Source organism: Equus caballus, chromosome 10, assembly GCF_041296265.1.
Source record: "Equus caballus isolate H_3958 breed thoroughbred chromosome 10, TB-T2T, whole genome shotgun sequence".
Taxonomy (NCBI): Eukaryota; Metazoa; Chordata; class Mammalia; order Perissodactyla; family Equidae; genus Equus; species Equus caballus.
Window position 1 is genome coordinate 54,190,492 of NC_091693.1, and position 21,473 is coordinate 54,211,964.

The following is a 21,473-nucleotide window of genomic DNA, read 5'->3' on the forward strand; positions in this document are numbered from 1 at the left end:
TCCTCTCTGACTTTCTTGAGGTGCTCCATGTTCTCATTCGCTCAACTTTATAATGTGAATAGGGTTCTTCTGGGAGATATGTTAACTGTGGCTACAAAACATAAAACAGTACATAATATGTGTCTACTTATTTGAATCCTAAAGCTATGAAAAATGAGTTGTGTATTTCATTTTGAATGCAAGGGACAATCTCTTTTACTACTTATTGTTCATTTAACAGACTAGGGCTTGAGATTGTATCTTGACCGGGAAAAACCAAAATGGCTAGTGAGAGCAATATGTATATCTTTTCCTTATGTGATATTTTCTCCGGCTAGGTATATTTGATTTTTACATTAATTGAGGTTGTTGATTTCAATAATCATAGCTGCATTGTATTTTCGTCCATATATTCCATTTTGAAACATCAAATTTTGCACAAATTTCCTAATTTTTAAAAAGCACATTAGCAATCCTTATAGGTCAGCTCTCCGCTATAGGCAAGTTCCTAAATGTGTGTGTTATAACTACCATTGAACAGAAAAGGCAAAACCTAACATCTGCCATAACCACCACCAACAGCAAAAGCAGAAGACAATGTCTATTCTACTTCCTCGTGATGTACAATTTTGCTCATAATTTAAATGAAAATAAATAGATTCATTTTAAGCTTTGGCCAAAAATGTGTACAGCAATTAAGAGATTTGCTTAACGAAGGTGTATAATCCTCAGATAGCATGAAGTAGCCATCAAGAGGGGGCTCTCCAGAGCTCAAGGTTTGCCTGCTGAGAAGTCAGATACCCTAAAATGCTGCATTCTTTGCATGCACATTGGTCGTTCTGTTTTCTTCACACAAATACTTGTAGTCTCCTTGCTAAAAGACATTTTCTTTGATATCACCATGTTATATTTCCTCGGAGCATTACCCTCCCCCACTTTCAAGGGCTGAATGTGTTTTTGCAACACTGATTTCCTTAATTCTTCTAACATTTCTGTGATTTTAAAAAAAAGAGTGGCAGAGAAGGCAGGAGGTGCTCTCTTCATCTGGTAGAGAAACTGAGGTCCTCAGAAGATTAAGGAGCTTGCAGAAGGCTTCACAGCAGGTAAAGGGTGGAGCCGAATCTCCCGCCTGTGGCTTAAGTGTTTAATCTGTTCCCAGGCAATAACACGTTTAACTGTAATTCAAGAAAACAAAATGTAAGTAAATTGTTAGCCAAAATTTAGGAAGCCCTCATATCTAGTTTCTCTTGTATTTATATTTTGTACATACGTGTGTTATGTAGCTACATTTGCAATTTACATATTTAAAGTGAAGACAACTTGCTGTCTCCAGGATTAATACATTTTTCTAAACTGGGCGCTTTTGAAACAACAAAAACTAGAGCCAAATTCTGTGTGGTCTGTCTCAATTGTCTCCAGCAGGGTCAATTTGGTATCTTCTGCTGTATTTATGATTGACTATGGGGCTATGAATTAGAACACATGGGTAGAGATAGAGGGTTTCTATTAAGACATCTCAATCTTTATATAAAAGCAAAAATGTGAAAGACATTCTATAAATCAAAATACATATTCTATAAATATTCATCTATGTTAAAATGTATTTATTAGCCTCATTGATATTTGCAACTAAGAAGCAATAATAAAAATCAGCTAATTGGAAAATATAGAATGCTGTACATGTGCCAAAAGATGCTACTATAAACAGCTGAAGATTTTAACACCATTTAAGATTCTAAACATGATAAGAAAATAAATAGTGATCTAGAATATAGTTCATCCTGTCCAATTAGACAGACTTTTGACAAAATTTCTTCCAACAAAATTGATTAGGAAAATGTAGACAAATCTAAGTCTTGCTAATATTCAAATAATTCATTAATTTAAATTGTTAATTTAAAATGTTAAAATTAGAAAGTTACACAAATGTAACTTCCTAAGAAAATACAATTGTTTTCATGTTACTAAAAAACTTAGGAGGGGAAATCAGCATTTAATAGTAATCTTTCACTTTCTGTTTTTTTTTAATTGACTTAAGTTAAATATTTTGTGTAGCAAATATGACATCAGAGTTATTTAAACAAGAAAAGTCAATCAGATCTGGTTTTGAATTGACATTTTCTCTTTAGATTGTCTCATGATACATTTGTTTTTCTGAAATAAATGTATCAACCATTTAAATCTCTTAAGCCATATAAAACGGAATCTTATTAATGGGGTATATTTGACAGTTTAAGCTGAATTAATATGCATTTTTATATCGTGCATGACTGAAAATGTTTACTTTGAAAATACATTGAAGAATCCTGTTAACTTTACTGTTAAAAAATATTGCCACATAATTCAACTTTCTTAAGTGGAATACTGGAGACATTTAAATCTGATTAGAACTTTCTTCTAAAATCTCATTTCATACCTTATATTACAAAGACTACTTTGTCTTGCCACCATTTGGGAGACATATTATTGCAAGTTAAGGGACTAATAGACATGTTTAACAGTTACTGCAAGTATTATTTAAAATTCTACAATTCCATAAATGCAGGTTTTTACATTTTACTTTGGCATTTTTCTATACATTAAAATGTATAATATTTAATCCAAGAAAAAAGTACTAACATTGGAATAAAATTTGACATTTGTACAAATATAGTTATTTTGCAGGTTTACTGTAAATTTATTAAAATGATAACAGTGATACGAAATTAAAATAAAAAAATTATAGTTAAAGGGTCAAATTGAAGAAACCTAGAATGAGAAATTAAATTTATGAATAATTTCTTAAACAAAGAAGACATTATTAGAAACTAAATTTGTAGTGAAATCTGTATGAAATAATTGGAAATAAAGTAAAACATTATAAAACTAAATGCTGATTCAAAAGTGATTGCTAAAGAGCTTATTGGCATTATAGAGAAAATAAACCTAAAGAACAGCTCCAATTGTTATATCTATTCAGATATTTTGCAAGGTTTTGACATTGAAAAATTCGCATTTTAAAAATAGAGGTGAACCTCAGTGCATAGAAAAAAAATCATAGAGTTCAATTTATCAGAGAGTATGACCATGCATTTGAAAGATTTTTTTTATATTTGACATATGTAACAGAAATAGATATCTAAATATTTTTATGTCAACTTGCATTGCACAAAGAACGTAATCAGTTTCATGTTCATCTCACGTGTGTGGCAGGCCTCACTGAAGACAATTGGAGCTAGAATCAGAGAGATTTCCAGCATTTCCTGAAACAAAACAAAGTAAGAAAGCTCAAAGCTTATGCAGAAAATGTGACATTTGCCTCAAGTTAATGACCTCACTCCCTGTGCAGCTATAAATGATAACAACAATAACGGAAAGAGCATGACTGTTACAATGACATGCTTTTTCTTGTGGAAAAAATATTGCAATTTAAAATGAACTTTTTTTTCAGAAATCACCCAAAAGACATACCACAAAAAAAAGGAATCTAAGCTTTGGTGATGTTCACTCAAATTGAAAGAGCCATGTATTGGGAGCATCTTTGTTATTCCCTAAGACAGTTTTTAACTCTCTTTCTGTGTGATTTAGATGCAGGTTAAAAAAAAAATTAACAGCTTGAAGAGTGCTAATTAGAACCAATTATAATTTCATTGACCTGCCACAGCTCACTATGTCCTGGCGAAAAAAAAAAAAAAGATCATTTTGCTTTATGCACATGTCTGATTGGGGAAGCTTAATATTCAACACATGTGCATGAAGTAATCAATTAAGTAGCAGTCTAAAGAGGACAATAATCTATGCAATTCCTTTTCTTAATTTCTAGTTAATATGATTATTAAAAAAAATGCAACCACATTTCAAATGGGACCACTTAATTCAAACTAGTGGCTATCTAACTGGTATGTAAAATTGGTTTTCCTGTCAATAAAGGATAGAAAAAAGTTTCTATCTAGTTTATTTATCACGAAATCATAAAGATGACTATGCTGGCAATGAAGAAATTTCCTTCAAATCAATTCAGTTCTTCCGGAAAGTAATTCAATTTTAATGTAACCTACACTAGTTAACAAAAGGTATTTCGTGAGCTTTGGTTAGAAATGCAATACGGTAACCTAGAATTACCTTACTTCTAAGTTTAGCAACTCCAATTTTCATACTGTGCTCTAAGTACCTTAAAAAGTTGTCTACTGCCATCTAGTGGTTATATCGTTAAATGTCCTTTCAAAACGTAGCAGCGTGAATGGTCTGTATTAAGGCAAATGGAACTGCTGTTTTATTGTCAGAATTAAATAATTAATGCAGTTAACAACATCTGCATAGATTGAGTAATTCAGGCTCATGGGTTTTCTTGATAGCAGTAATTTTGAAAGCAGCCTAAAATGGTTTTAGTCTGATTTATGGAGCGTAGCTCATGCTGCCAGAGCTGCATGGAGCTCATTGACTGAAAAATTCCCAGGATCACTCAAGAGAATTGCCATAGTTCTATAGTCAACAATTTCTTATGAATATTTTATAAAAATGTCTACGTATAAAAAGAAGGAAAGTTCAAGCATTGAAGTCCTCTGTGTACAGAATTCCAGAATATAAAAATAGATGATTGATCTCTTAACAATCCTTGTAAAAAAAATTGACTGTCAATTTTCAAAATAAGATGCACTTTAAAATTTGTATAATGTAATCTTGATCTTTTGGTGCCAAAACGCACATTGGAACAGCTGTTGTATTGTTGTTGTATTAGTGATACCCACCTTTCCAAAAAAAAAAAGAAAAACAAAACAGAAAAAGAAAAAGAAAATTGCATTTTGTATTTTAGCAAAAGGAAGTGGTTTGTTTTTGTTCTTGTTTTTTAATCTTACACTAACCTAGCAGCATGTGGTATAATGAAATATATTCATATGTGTGGGATTAATTGGGACCAAGTAGGGTTCAGCTCCCTGCAATTCTGAAGGCACCAGGACAGTTCACACATCTTCTTTAGCATGGAAGTAGGGCTGGAAGGGACTGGCACAGTGGGGAAAGATCTCTCCATTTCAACGGACAGGATCAAGTCTTCGGGTGTCTATGCAATTTCTACATGAGAGACACTCACTCTGCTTCAGCGAGTAAGAGATGTGACCGATTACGAGCTAATTACCTAGCAGAGCAGATCAGCTTATTTTGCTCACAAAAACATATTGAGCATCGATATATGAATACTGAACTAATTTTTCCACAAGAATCTAGCATTTGTGTCTCTGTTTAGAGAGACAAGAGAAGTATGCATCACCACTCGAAACAGAGGAATGGTTGAGTCATAACTTCGTGCCGGAATTCGGAGGAAAGTAATAGACCACAATCGCTGCGAAGCTTCCTGGGAGTGGAAGGATTTCATCTGGGGCTTAAAGAATGAGTGTGATTTGTGTGAAAAGTGAGAACATAATGGCTTCAATAGCAACAGAGATGCAAAGTTTAGAGTAAATTAGATATGTCTGAGGAAGAACTAGTAGATTGTTCTCTTGAGAATGGAGAGAGTTCATGCCTCAGGCCGGTGAACAATGGGAGAAGGCGCTAGAGAAGTCATTTGGGACAAACCAGGAAGGGCCTGAAATGCCTTGTGACACAAGAAAGCTGAATAGGTCGAGGTTGGATAAATGTTTTCCTTGAAGGTGGAAAACTTAAATATGAGAAAAATACAGTGTACAAATCCTTGCAAGGTGACTAGAAAGAGAAAATATTAGCAACGTGTTTACTCACATTTAGTCCATGAAAGTTGTGCCAGCGGTTAGTTGATCAAGATTAATTGAAAACTTATAATATGGAATTTACTTCTTGATTTATTCATATATGCTTCAAGTAGTTTTTAGCATCTACTATGCGTCAGGTACTGATATGAGTATTTACATAAGGTTTACATTTAAGTACTATTTTAAAAGATTTATCTTAGAAATATATTGCCTATTAGTGGCAACATGCAATACTTTTTTTCCATTTCTGAGAGATAAGTACTTAAATTTAAGTACTGAGATTTAAGTACTTAAATAAGTATTCTAGAAGTTTTAGAACTGAATACAAAACTTAATGCAGGTTTCTTACATATAATTTTTAAATTATTTTTCTTTACTCAATTTTGAGTGGATTACTTGTTAAATAGAAACACCACCAAAAACAAATAAAGCTAGAACGATTATAAGGAACTGAGATAATAGACGGAACAATTAGTGTAAATCATTTTAAAAGCAACTAAATTATCTCAGAACTTGGGTAACAAGTATCAACTGGTGAGTCCTAGCTGAACAGCTAAGATGAATAATAAGTCAAGCTCTTTTTTTTTTAATAGAACAAATTTGTTTTGTTTATAACTCTTCCTGTTTCAGACTGTTCCTCCACTGCCATATATATATACACACACATATATATGAAATATAACATAAGAAATCTTTTAAAATAGCACTTAAATGTAAACCTTATGTAAATGCTTAAATATATATCATATATATGAGCATAGATAGATAAATAAGAGATAAATGTAGAGAGAGAGATAAAAATAGATGTGTACATAGGTATATAAATATCCCTGAAATATATACAAATATATAAAATGAGTAAAATATAATTTTTAAGCCATATCCTTTGGAAATCGGTAACTGAGTTTTCAGTTCCCAATTTCTAAAATATAATAATATTGAATTTTATCCTCACAAATAGATATACAAATGAATTCACAATGTAGTGAAAATATTTCTTTGTGAATATTTAGGCAAATAAATATTTAGACAAATGAACATATCAGTTTATTTAAAGACACTATTCCATATGAAGTTAGACGTTTTGAAATGGAATATACTTCCAATCATACATATGTGTGTGTTAGTTGTTATATTTCACAAGTCTAATTTCACCTTCTAAAATAGTCCATATTCTAGACAGATATTAGAAATGAAGAAAAAATAACTTAAAACTTGAAAAAAATCTCTTTCACAAATATATTTTGTAAAATATAATCTTAAGTGAGTTTCACCAAGATAACATTTTAAACTTTTTGGCTGAACGATCTTACTAAGCTTCTAAAAAGCATGTTTTCTTTGCTGATGAGTCAAAAGATATAGGATGATTCAAGGACTTTGATGTGCTTTTATCAAGCTACATCAAGCCTAAAATCAACTCCATCAAACAAAAAGATTTTTTTTAAATTTTGTTTTCTTAGGATAAAAAGACAGCATATGACTTTGGATTAAGAAAAAAGAAAACAAAACCAAAACAGGAAAGTTTGCCCGCAATAGACAGGTGAGTCAGAGAAGTGAGATCCGCGTGGTGAATCATTCACAGTGGCATTTTATTTAGCTGTTTTATTTCAAGCCTTATGCCTCCCCCGCCCCCCTTTTTTTTAATATTGTAGCAAAGAACAAAGGCGATCAAGACGAAAAGCAATATAGTCATTAAGTAGTAATTGGTAGAAGAGGCTTTGGGGTTAAAATTAATAAAACCAGCATGATGTACATTAAGACTGTATAAATATTTAAGGAACTACAGCCTACTTGGAGATGTAAACCGATTAGTAAAACTACTTAATCTAGAGATGCAAATGTTTCAGGTAGCTAAAATAAACACAGACTGCTTGTTGGAAATGTGATCAGTTTTCATTCTGCGAGTGCTTTACTTCATTAAAGTTTTAATTGTCAAAATAAAACACTTTTGATGTTTTGTGGAAAAGGTTTTATGTTGCATCTAATGCAATTTAGGAAATAGAATCACAAAATCATTTCACCTTTTTTTTTTCTCGTCAGGTTGTGCATTGTAGAAGCAATTTTGGCCTTTCACATTGAAATTAAAGGGAAACTATAATACGAGGAACCGAAGACCCATCCTTCAGGATTATCTTTGCTGGTAACATTGATACATAAAAACTTGTCTATAGGAAGTTACAAATTTAAAGGTAAAACACTTATTCTTCATTTACAGCATTTCAAATAATATACAAAGTAATTTAGACTAATTAATAAATGAAGCATTTAATAAAAATAGTTCTGAATATCTACTGTTTAATCTGTTTTTGTCTCAAAAAATCTAATATAGAATTTGTTCGATATAAATTTCAGTAGTTAACGATAAACATGTAAATGATAATTAAAAAAGAGAACCAGAGATTGAATGCTAGTAAATATATGCATACTTAGATTTATGTAGACAAAACATCTAGTAATTTACTGATATTGTAGAATTCTCATCTGAACCCTTTTGTATCACATAGCCTTGAACTTGACCATGTTTAGAATTAACATTATAGTATAGATTATATTCACATGACATCAGAATACTGACATGAGTAGGAACATTTTTGCAATTATCTGGGAAAAACTAAGTATATGGAAATGTTCTTTGGTTCGGCAATTTCATCATTTCTCATAATTAGCATCAGCTGTACTGTGAATGGATATATGTCTTGTATCAGAATCCCTTAACAAAGATCTATCTTTACCATATTTTTATGCAGAATTCCTGTAAAAACATTAATTCTTGCCAGTAGATTGCATGTGTCCCAAACATGTACCCATATCTAGGCCAGTCCATTCAAGTCCCTATCTGCAAAATTAAATTTGTATTTGTAGAAACACCAAATAAAGGTTTTAAACAGGGAAAAGAATGATAGGCTAGACAATAATGGTGATGAATAAATCAAAGCATTCCTTCCCATTGACAGACCACTGGGGAGCAGTGCTCATAAATGGGGGTGTAGTCAGAGGACTTTCTCACTGATTGATATTAGGTACTATGTGGGTCAGCAAACAAGCCAAGACAATGATCCATCAAGAATACCTTGTCCCAAATATGTCAAATATTTAAGTTTTGGGTTTTTGCTCATGTTTTCCACATCTTCTCACTGGCCTACTTTTCTTACTTAAAAAAAATCATTCGATACTATTAATTTTTAGCTCTTGGCAATATCCAATGTTAGACTATTTTCTTGACATTATCTTTTTTTTTAATATTACGTTCAAAACCCGTGTAGTTAATAGATATAGGGAACTTTGAACTTCTTTTTTAAAGAAAGCATTTTTATTTTTAAAGAAAAATTTATAGAGAGAATTATTAAAACATTTTAGCTTTTCTAAATTCTAAATTGTGCTTCAAAGTATCACATTATATACATCCTGATGAATAAAATGTAGATGGAAGAATGTATTACTTTTATCTACATCTGGGTTAAAAGAAATACATCAGTGTAAGAGTAATCATTTGCTTTTATCCTTTTGCTTATAAGTAGAACAATACATCTTTGCTGACCTGTCACTTTGCCCAGAACAGAAAAATCCCTAAATCATACAAACATAAGAGCCTATATTAAATGTGTAATACATGTTAAAAAGAAAATCTCTGGTAATTTACACCCTATTTAGGAAAGCAAATCATATCAATTCTACATTTTGCACAAAAGGCAAATTCAGAAAGTCGTGATCATCTCTAGCATCCCAAGATAAAATGTGTCCCACCAAGTTGCATAAAGTGGATGAAGGATCTTCCTTTAGTTACAATAACATATAAAACTCTTGGTGTAAGTTACAGTTTTCTCCCATCTAATTTGCAGTGAAAACACTGGCGATGAAAAGCTCCTGCACATGTGTTCAAAATAGGAATACCTCCATAACCTTCCCACCGAAGCACTTCTTTTCTCTATTGATTTACACCAACTCAATTTCCCGCCAGACGCTTTTTCAAAAATTCTAAAACATACACATGTCAGAGCAGTAAGGTTTGAAAGCAAGAGCTCGATAAATAGGCCTAATGCAGTCCTCAGACCAGCCTTCGACTTCTGATGCAGAGATTGAGATGATTATCCAGATAATCCGTTCAAACATTCCACTTATGTGAAGAGCATAATATTTTTTTTCATTCTTGATTACTTGGAAAAAGCATTGCCCTTCTGTTGATAGAGAAAGATATTAAACTGTAATTCAGTTACCATAGGAAAATGGTAGGAAGTTCTGTATGTTGCCTGTCATCAATTCATTTTGCATTGCAGCACGATTGTTCCTTCTGTAATGATAAAAACTATGGCTGCGATTTATTGAGCATTTACTATTGACAGTCCCCCAAATAGAAACTAAGTGTCCTAACCCAATATGTTCTAGGATTAGACTGTAAGAATAATAAAATATTTTTAAAAACCTGTCATTTTAGTTACTTTGCTTTAAACGCCTCAAATTAAGAGGCAAGGAAAAGGCATTGCCATTTTGTGGTTTGCTCAAATTAACATATAGATAATTTTAAAAAATTTATACCAAAAAAATGATGTCTGTCTTGTGAAGGATTTCCTGCTTTAGTATTCTGAAGTCACAATAATTTCACTGATTTTTTTTTTCTTTTAGGAAGATTAGCCCTAACTGCTGCCAATCCTCCTCTTTTTGCTGAGGAAGACTGGCCCTGAGCTAACATCCATGCCCATCTTCCTCTACTTTATATGTGGGATGCCTACCACAGCATGGCTTACCAAGCGGTGCCATGTCCACACCCGGGATCTGAACCAGCGAACCCTGGGCCGCCGAAGAGGAATGTGTGCACTTAACTGCTGCGCCACCGGGCCGCCCCCTGACTGATATTTTTATATTAAAGAAATCATAATGGTGGACCCTTTAAAGTTTTTACTGAGGTCATATAAGCCCTGGTAGATTCCAAGAAGAATATATATATGCACAAAATAGTTTCTGCAGCCATCTCCAGGTATAGAGAGCAGAATGAGAATTGCTAAAAAAGAGTAAAAGTTTTACAAGTGAGGATTTGACCTGTGGACAACTAGGCCAAGGTGGCAGGGAAAATATACATGGCAGATTCTTCTGTCGAGATGAAATATGTTTAGCCAGAAAACCACAATGACCACAATTATGATAGCCATAAAAAAAAAAAAAAAAAACCCAGCAGGTAGAACCTGAGATAAGAGAGACTATTAATGTAACTTTTTAATGAATAGTGTACATCTTAACATAAAGTTAATGGATTTTATCTAAATTTTGTAAATCAATATAAAATGATGTAAGCATGTTTGATTGCACTTAATACAATTCAATTATATTTAAAGGATTAAAATATCAAAATAAGAAAAATATAAATAATATAATTGCAAATGTAGGAAAGTGAATCTGGTAAGGAAGTATGGGAAAATTAAATTATTTCATTTTTTTTAAAGTTTTGTAACAGAAAGCCTACTGATATTATGTAAAGTTTATAAACAAGGAGTGTCTTTTAAAATACATAGTTATTAAGCTAGGCACTAAAAACTCTAAAATAAAATTTAAATTTGACTAAATCTTCAAACTGTGCAAGGATAAGCTGTAAGATCTGGTATTGGGTAAGAGTGACTTTTGTTTTTCTTGAGAAGAACAAGGAAATAAAACACTAGGCACTAGATATTTTTGACACTTTTGAAGGAATTATCTACCAGACAGTGTATCAACAGAAATGACGCAAGTGGTAAAGGATTATAGAATTCAGGTCAAGGTGGAAATGACTGAGAGAATTCAGGGGATCAGGAAGGCATTTTATCAGGCATTTCTTTTTTCATTTTGTATGATAAAAGTGAAATCTGAAATCATTTTTAGAAGTAAAAATTCTTTATATAATCTTGTCCTGTTGAAAAAAGAATAGCAGACGCATACACAAATGTGTGCTTGCGTGTGTGTGTGTGTCTGCACGTGGTGTATGAGTGTGCAGCAGTTTCCAATCATACGTGATCTCTAGTGGTAATGACGAGGTGGCAGGAGCTGTTCTGCAGCACCCTTGAGGGCATTGGGGAAAGGAAAATAATAAGCCTCTGGGACTCTATATCCCTTTAGCAGCATTTGAATCTAAAATAAAGGAGAAGGAAGGAAAAATCAGAGACAGAAGCAGGTAATATTATACAGAGACATAAATCTACTTCTTTAGTGGTGCATTTTGATAAAAAAAATCACATTTGGGGCTAGAAATTATTAAGCCTAAGAATTATAATAATAATTATAATAGCTACCAGTTTGACCACCATCTTACTATGCTGTATTGGTTCCTATGAATGAATGTGATTGGTAATACGATTTCACAGTCGTGCCTCCAATGTCATGTCATGTAAGAATAGTGGTCAGAAAGCATTTCTATCACATCTTTCAGTGACACACCAGCAGCGATAGCAGACTGTGCAAGCAGGAAGATGTTGTATGAATCCTGATACTGTCTCTTAATAAGTTTCAGTGTTCTGTGTTTCAGTTTCCTCATCTGAAAATGGGATAATTCTAACATCATTTGCTCATGCCTATCAAATAAGATAATGTATTGAAACTGTCTAGGACTTCCCACGAAACATAGTAAGTAAGCCATAAATAGTAGAAAAAGAAGAAGAATAGAGGAAGAAAGACTGGGATGGTAATAATAACAGATAACTATACACACGCACAATATAATTTTAACTTTTTATCTATTTCCAGAAGTCACTTCTAAAAGCAAAGACTTTTTGGGTCATATTATGCTTGTGTGGTGTAAACAAGCTACCTACTCCTGCAAGACGTTGGTCTCCTCGTCTTGGAGAGAGACGCAATGATAGTGCCTAGCTCTCAGTGTTGTAATGATTAACTTACTAAGTACATGGCAAGTGCTTAGAGAGAGAAGATGAAAAGGAAAAGAAGAGCGCAGGAAGAGAAAGAAAGAAAGCCAACAGACGTAATTCAAAAAGTAGCATTCACATTTCAAATTTGCTTTTTTTTCCAAATTTTCAGTCTAGATCTGCTTTTCCTAACCTCACCAAATTATTTAAATACAAAATAATAACTTTAGTAATACTTAGCGAATTCTTATATGTAGGCATTTTGCTGAGCAGCTTACTTAATAAATACGATTTAATCCTCACAACACTACAAGTAGGTACAGTAATTCCTCCAATATTGCAGAAGAGGAAATTGCAGATCAGCATTGTTAAGTAACTTGTCCACGGTCATAGAGCTAGCAAGTTAACAGAGCTGAAATTCAAACGTAGTTATAAGTAAACACATCTCAGTTTAAGTATTTATGCTCCTATTCAAGCAATTCCAAAAGCTCTCCAGCTTCCGAATAAAGATGAATAAACTATTAATCAATGTCCAGGTAGAGACAGTTTAGGAACTAATTTGGATGGACCTAAGAAAGTGTCTGCCTCCTTTGTTCTCACAAACCAGCTACATAGATAATTGTTTGTTAGCCAGTAGGAGGTCTCAAGCTGTCTAAAAAACGATGTTGATTCTCACTGAAGGAGGTTATAAATTTTTTTAATGTCCTATTAAACTGAACAAATTTCCAAATAAACACACTAATTTTGCAGGAAGTTATCAAAAACCCTTAGAATTTCAAAAGCATTGATATATATTCCATAACACTGAAGTTACACACTTCAGTTAGCTTCTGAATAAGTAGCTTAGTATAATATTAGTATCTCATTCCTTTTTTCTTTTATAGTCACTTTAAGAGGAAGCTCTGGATCTCTGCCTCTAAGCTAGAAGGCAGCTCAGCTCGGCCAATCAAGAGAAATCACTTTATAAGAATAGGTGGCAGAGAGGTCCACTTTCCAGAACCTCAGCGACAGAGAAACCACAAATCATTCACAGAGCTAAAGAAAGTAATTGCTTAATGATCTAATTTTTCTGTTTTTCTTTTGTTTTTCACTTTCACCTTGTTTGAACCACGCTCAACACCATGTCACAATATTCGGTTCCGCATGTCCACAGAATTGAGAGACTATGGGAAACATTCTCAACGTTATTCCCTCCCAGTTCCCCATAATTATATACCTTTGCATGCTATAACAAAACTCTACACACATCTCTCTAAGGTAAATACTATTTCTTATGAAAATCCTAAGTAACGATGATGGTAAAAGCCAATATTTATTGAGTGTCAGATACTTCCCTAAAAATATATCATGATCCCATTTCTTTTAAACGGAATTTAAATAAACAAATGAAGTTTATTTTGGTATGATTTTCATATAGTAACATTCACCCTTTTTAGGCCTTCAATTTAATGAGTCTTGTTAAATTACCACAGTCAAGATACAGAATATTTCTGTCACCCCCCCGAAGTTGTCTTGTTCTCCTTCGTGGTCAATTTCTCACCCCGCCCACAATCCCCTGCAACTAGTCATCTGAAGTCTATCTTTATTGATTTGTCTTATCCCATTTTAAAAGTGAAGAAACTCATTTCCAGAAGGTCAGAAGTTAGTAAGTGGCTAGTAAGTGGCAGAACCTGCATGCAATCCTACGTGTCCAACTGTGCAACTCTTACTCCCATCTACTTTATGCTTCTGTGACTTCATAGTGTAATTTTCCCCATTAATTCATTAATGATCTTAAAGAACCTTTGTTTCTATGCTTAGCGTATTTTTTTAAATTCGCGTAATTGAATATAGGAAGTTATCTCATAACAGCATGAGGTGAATTAAAGCAAATATTCAAGTATGGATAGAACTCAGCTGCCAATTGCTAAAATTACACTAAAGAATATAGAAAAACATAAAGTGAGCATCTCACCATGGCAAGATCATTTCTGAGATATCAATTTGTGTCTTGCTCTGTATTTCCCCTTCATCCCTGTTCAAAGCAGAGACATTCTAAGCAGGCCCTTTGAAATTCCACGCCTCAGGATGTTTTGCAGGAGGAATTGCAGAGAGAGTCAGAAGCCTTTAAAAACTGGGGACTCAGAAGAAATGATGCCATGTGTCCGGGTAGGAGAAAGAGAAGTGCTTTTGGAGGCAAGGTGAGAGAAAGGAGGACTTTTTCCAAAGTGAGCCAGGAGACAGAAGTTGAGGAGTTCTAGTACAGCTAAGACCTGTGTATTGCTTAGTGGCAGCAGCCCTCTGAGCTTGGAAGGATGGATGATTCATCAAGAAAGACAAAATATTCCAGCTCCGGGGTTTCCAATGATACACATGCATCAGAATTGGTCCCAAAGTAGCCAAGTTGCCAAATGATAAATGGCCATACAAGCTGAGAAATTAGTTTCTTTTTGGTAACCTGTAGACTGACAAAAAGCCCTAACGTATACTGACATTTACTGCACATTGTACATGCATGAACACATTTAATCCTCACAACCATATAGTATTAGCATTAACCCCCTTTCACGTCCGAGGGAACTAAGGTAAAGAAATGCTAAGTTCTTTGCTCAAGATCACGCAAGTAACTTAGTGGCAAGGACATGATTTGAACCCAAAAACACAGGATTCTAGCCTGAAATCTTATGCTGTACTGCCCAAGTCAACCTCAATTTCAGTGACCTTACTGTATGCTGGGAGAAGGAGAGGACTAATATTGAAGCACATTGAATTTTCCGGCAGTGCACTCAGGTTTAAGGTCAGATTTTGTTTATTAAAAGATAAGGAAAATGAGGTATCTTTTTACACCACTGAGTGTGTAGACATAAATGCATTCCTAATACATTAGCAGTATGAAATTTGATATTCTTTTAAGGATCAGTTAAGCATTTCAGTGGAGTTTCTGATGGTGTTAAAAATTAATCACAAGGGCCAGCCCAGTGGTGCAGGGGTTAAGTTTGTGCATGCTGCTTCAGTGGTCTGAGCTTTGCCGGTTCAGATCCCAGACATGGACCTAAGAACCGCTTATCAAGCCATCCTGTGGCAGGCATCCCACATATAAAATAGAGGAAGGTGGGCAGAGATGTTAGCTCAGGGCTAATCTTCCTCAAAAATAGAAATAAAAAAATTAATAATAAAAAATTAATCACAAGACATTCTGTATACACGGATTGGAAGAATTAATTTTGTTAAAAATGTCTATACTACCTAAAGTGATCTACAGATTCAATGTTTTCTGCATCAAAATCCCAATGAAATTTTTTATAGAAATAGAAAAAACAATCCTAGAATTCATATAGAACCACAGAAGACCCAGAATAGACAAGGCTTTCTTGAGAAGAACAAAATTAGAAACACCACACTTTGTAATTTCAAAACATATTGCAAAGCTACAGTAATTAAAATAGTGTGGTACTGGCATAAAACAGACATATAGACCAGTGGAACAGAAGAAAGAACCCAGAATTACTTCCACACATATACAGTCAACTGATCTTTGACAAAGGTGACAAAAATACACAATGGGGAAAGGATACTTTCTTCAACAAATGCTGTTGGGACAGCTCGATAGCCACATGCAAAAAATGAAATTTTACCTCTATCTTCTACTATACACAAAAATCAACTCAAAATGGATTAAAGACTTAAACATAAGGCCTGAAACTGTAAAACTCCTACAAGAATATATAAGGGAAAAGCTTCTTGATACTGGTCTTGACAATGATTTCTTGGGTATGACACCAAAAAGCACAAGCAACAAAAGCAAAAATAGACAAGTAGGGTGACATCAAACTAAAAAGCTTCTTCTGCATAGAAAAGAAAACAACAGAATGAAAAGACAACCTACAAAATGGGAGAAAATATTTGCAAACTATGTATCTGATAAGAGATTAATTTCCAAACTATAAAAGAAACACCCACAACTCAATAGCAAAAAAACAAATAACCCAATTGAAAAATAGGCAAAGGAACTGAATAGACATTTTTCCAAAGAAGACATGTAAATGTCTAACAGGGACATGATTAAGTGCTCAACATCACTAATCAGGGAAGTGCAAACCAAAACCACAATGAGATATCACCTCGCACCTGTTAGAATGGCTATTATCAAAAAGCCAAGGGAGGGCCAGCCCCTGGGGCCCAGCTGTTACGTTCTGTATACTTTGCTTCAGCAGCCTGTGTTCAGTTCCCTGGCGTGGACCTACACGGTTCTGTTAGCCACCATGCTGTGCTGGTGGCCCACATACTAACAAATAGAGTAAGATTGGCACGGATGTTAGCTCACGGTGAATCTTCCTCAGCAAAAAAAAAGACAAGAGATAACAAATGCTGTTGAGGATATGGAGGAAGAGGAACACCTGTGTACTATTGGTGGGAACGCAAACTGGTACAGCCACCATGGAGAAACAATACGAAGCTTCCTCACAAAATTAAAAATGGAACTGCCATATGATCCAGCAATCTCACTTCTGGGTATATACCCAAAGGAAACAAAATAACTATCTTGAAGTGATATCTGTACTCCCATGTTGCTAGGAGCATTACTCACAATAGCCGGAGTATGGAAACAACGTAAGTGTCCATCAACAGATGAATGGATGAAGAAAATGTGCTATATATACACAATAGAGTGTTATTCAGACTTAAAAAAGAAGGAAATCTTGTCATTTTTGGCATCATGGATAAACCTGGAAGGTATTATGCTAAGCAAAATAAGTCAGAGGAAGACAAATACTGCATGGTATCACTTGTACGTGAAATCTAAAAAAAAAAATGTTGAACTCATAGAAACAGAGTGTAGAAAAGTGGTTGCCAAGGGTTGAGGGGTGGGGGAAATAGGGAAAAGTTGGTAAAAGGGTACAAACTTTCATCTATAGGATGAATAAAGTCTGAGGATCTAATGTATAACATGATGACTATAGTTGATAACACTGTATTGCATAATTGAAATTTGCTAAGAGAGTAGAACTTAATTTTCTCACCAAAAAAAAGGGGGGAGGGAAATATGTGAGGTGATAGATGTGTTAATTAACTCCGTAGGGGGAATCCTTTCACAATGTACTCATATATCAAATCACATCGTATACTCTGAATATCTCACAATGTTTTATTTGTCAATTATACCTCAGTAAAGAAGAAAAGGAAAAAATGTTTAAAGAACATAAAATATGCTATGTTCATTAACTTACCCAATAAATATTTATGGAGCATCTATGTACTTTCCAGGATCCTGAGGACACAAAAGATGAGAGAGAAAGAAGTCCCTGCCCTCATAGACCTTTATTTGAGGAGAGATCATCAAGAAACAGGCAGTATTAGATAATGGTAAGTGTCATGGAGAAAGAAATTATCTCAAGTTGTATGTATACAGGAAGGCCTTGCTTTTACTGTGACTGTGAGGAAAGAGTTAACACAGCAAGCGTGACCGGTCAGTCTTTGAATGGCCCCAGGGGAATCTGCAAACAGGTTTGATTCTTGTTCAACCCTGGGAAATGTGACCCACAGAACGTTCTTTGTTACCAATTGATAATGTTGTCATGTACATTCAGAGCAATGGGATATGCTTCACCAGCTTGTCAGGACTTATCAGGATTGCTTTATGCAAATAACCAGATTGATGATATGTGTGGCTTTGTTGTTTGGGTCTTGAGTTTTGGTTACCAAGCTGTGTGACCAGCCCTATATAAAAGTGCCAGACCCGAGGACTGAGCAGGATTCCTGAGGCTGGTCACTCGAGGAGGGACCATGTCCAGCTCACACTACCTTCCATGAGAATGATTACTTACAATTCCTTCTAGCATCCGGGTTTACCCCTCATGTTAGTGTGAAGTGACCATGCTGCCTCCTGCCAGCCAGGCATAATTGATTAGATGATGTGGATATTGGTCCACACATAGATCCAATTGATTCTTTCTCCTGAGAATTAGGATTTAGGACAGCATGAGTCTCAGCAGTAAGATCCAAGGAATAGAGAATGGGAAAACATATACACATAACTACAAAGGCTATTTTCTGAAAACAAAAGTAGAAAATCTGGACTGCAGAAAGAGAGAAAGAAGCAAAAGATGCAAAGAATAACAGAGGTGAGAAATCAATCAGCCTCAGATTCTGGGGCTCATAAAAGCAGAAAACAGCTCTAGTCCCCGGTCAGACCCTGCTGTGTCTTTGGTCTTGGGTCTTATGATAATTCTGTATCTTTTCAATAATTTCCTAGCTGGTTTAAACGGATTGCTTTTTCTTAAACGATTCTTAAGACAGCCCCCCAGGGGGAAAAGACACCCTCCACAATATTTTGTGATCTGCTGTCTATTGGAACTTCTCAACTAAATCACCTGGGGAGCTGTGAAAATGGAATAGATTTGGAGTGGTTCTGATCTGAATGTTTGTTGAGCTCCTGGGGATGTCAGTGCTGCTGCTTCATGAACCCCTCTCTGGGGGGGTCTAGAATTGGATTTGTAGCACAGTGAGTAAAAATAGCTACCATGAGATTTAAAATTGTTTGAATCCAATTTCTTAACGATTGCATATACTATGCCAAGACGATTGCAGATTCTTCTATAGGAAATGGCGTAATGCTAGTGGCTTCTTTTTCAAACATAGTTGTAGAAAGCTAACCCTAACAGCAAAGTGGCAAATGGAAGGGGTGGGGGAGTGAAAAAGAAAAAGAGATCAATAGGAAAATATTTTACACGGAATTATTGGGAAATATTTGTTTTTGTGCCTCATAAAGATAAGTTTGAACGGCTTCTTTCAATTTCAGACTGAACACAAGTTTTATGCTTATTTCTGACACTTGGAAAAAAAAATCACCAGAGTGTTTCTCTTCAAATGTTTGCAGGAGTGGATAATTAAAACACCACACTTACTTGCATTTGATTGTGTGAGCATTCTCATGTCTACAAGTTATTCTAATCAACTTCACTAAACATGGGGGGGAACCTCTATAATTAACGAAACTTTATGTACAATCATTAGAGTTTAGAATTATAATTCATATTGCATTCCTAATTATTATTTTTATCCATCTGAACTTCCATTTTTCCTGGGGAACAATAATTTACAAAATGATCAAAATACACTTCATTCTTTTTAATGTCACAATTGAGGAATGAATAGCACAGTCAGTAAAGTATTTAAAATAATAAGCCTGTGCCCACGCATAATGATTGATTCTATGAAATAACATTTCAAATTATTTGTTCAAGTTCATCCTCTATTAGATTTCTAGGGTTATTTTTATATGAATACATCTTCCTTCATTTTGCAGTGGATAAACCTCATTTGAGAGCAGCAAGTTTATACTGGATGGCTCTGCCAGTGCTCAAGGTGTATTTAGGCATTTGTTCTATCCAACAAGTGCAGGGGAACATGTATAATGTATAATAAAGCTCACTAATGAAGAGAAAAGCTTTGGAGTTATAAAGACCAAGAATCAAACATTTACTCCATTTTCAAGTCTTCATGTCATCATCTATAAATTGAGGTAATAATTTCTTCTTCATAGAGTTGTTGAGAATTAAATGAGGCAATATATGCACAGATCCTGATGCATACAGTATCCTAAAATGCATACTTGCTATTGCTATAATACTTATATAAATGGACTTATTATTCTCTGGGAGAAGTTTTAACACTAAAGGAGCTGTGGTAATGTAATAAATTACAATCATGTTACTTGAAATTGTCACTTTATTTCAAATTGTTCAATTTGCAAAAATAAAATGGCACACAGATGGATCAGAAAAATTAAAATATTGAATTTTGGAGGACACTTAGCACAAGATAACTGATTAAACCTAACTATTTTTGACTCTGGATTCAACAAAACAATGAATCTCAAACCAGAAAGATTCCAGGGCCGCATCTCCAGAAATTCTCAGTCATAGATTTAAGGTGATATGTAGGAGTCTGCGTTTTTAATGATTACACCAAGTAGGTTCTAAGGCAAGTGGTTCTCAGGCCCCACTCTGAGACATACTCTATGTGCCTGAGCTGTCTGAGGATAAATGCCAAACATTGTTCACCTCTGCACACTCAGTACCTGACTCTGTGCCTAATATACACTAAGCATTCAATAGAGAAGGATGAAATAATATAATAATGATTAACATACCCAAACTAAACTGCTTCATACTGTTACTATTTTGCTAATTATTGCTATTCAGAGTCACACAAAATGTTAATTTTTATTCTAACTTATGAGAATGGACTGTTATATTCAAATTAATTATTGTGATCTGTGACAAAAATGGTAATTAGGTAAATTTATTTACTTTAAAATATAAAAAGACTTGAATGTGTTGTTTGGTTATATTTATACTTATTCTAAGAATTTTTCCACAACATTTGGAACATCAAGACATGAAATTAGAAACTACCTCATTCCAATATGTGACCTCATATTCATCTTCTCCCTGAGAATCAACTTTACTTTCCAACTGATACAAAACAGAAGGCTATTCTCTTGTCTCTCCTTGACCAGTAAACTCTAAGCAGAAAAAGAGTAAAACAATGTTGACGAAGCTAAGGGTGCAAGCCAAAAGAAAGAACTACCACCTAAGCAAGCAATGAATCAGGAGACCAGAAGGAGACAAGATTATGTGCAATACAATCAACAGATAGAAAATGAGCCTGAACATAACTTAGGTTTGGCTGTGATACCAACATTTCACCTTCAGTGCACATATGTTCAGTTTGTCTCCTGAGAGTGATCAATATTATACTTGAAATTTACGTTAAAATTGTGAATTTCAATTTTAAAAATCAGATATTTTATTCAAGTAGTATTTTAAAATTTGCCAAAAATACTAAATTTTGAATCATGTATTTAAAGGACTCTAAAACCAGGCCTAAACCTGCTAAAATTGTGAACTTGGACAAATAATTAAATGCCAAAGCTTTTATTTATTTAATTAGGTATATATCTCACAATGTTGCTTTAATATCAAATTTT

General features: G+C 34.1%; 1 long non-coding RNA gene across 1 annotated transcript in view; it reads right to left on the bottom strand.

The window, feature by feature from the left end:
- Positions 1-3,116: 3,116 nt before the first annotated feature.
- Positions 3,117-21,473, bottom strand: part of LOC138915798 (uncharacterized) — a 42,480-nt gene continuing 24,123 nt past the window's right edge. Inside the window, exon 3 of the long non-coding RNA XR_011422087.1 lies at positions 3,117-3,221. This is a non-coding gene — a long non-coding RNA (uncharacterized lncRNA). The remainder of the gene's footprint in view (positions 3,222-21,473) is intronic.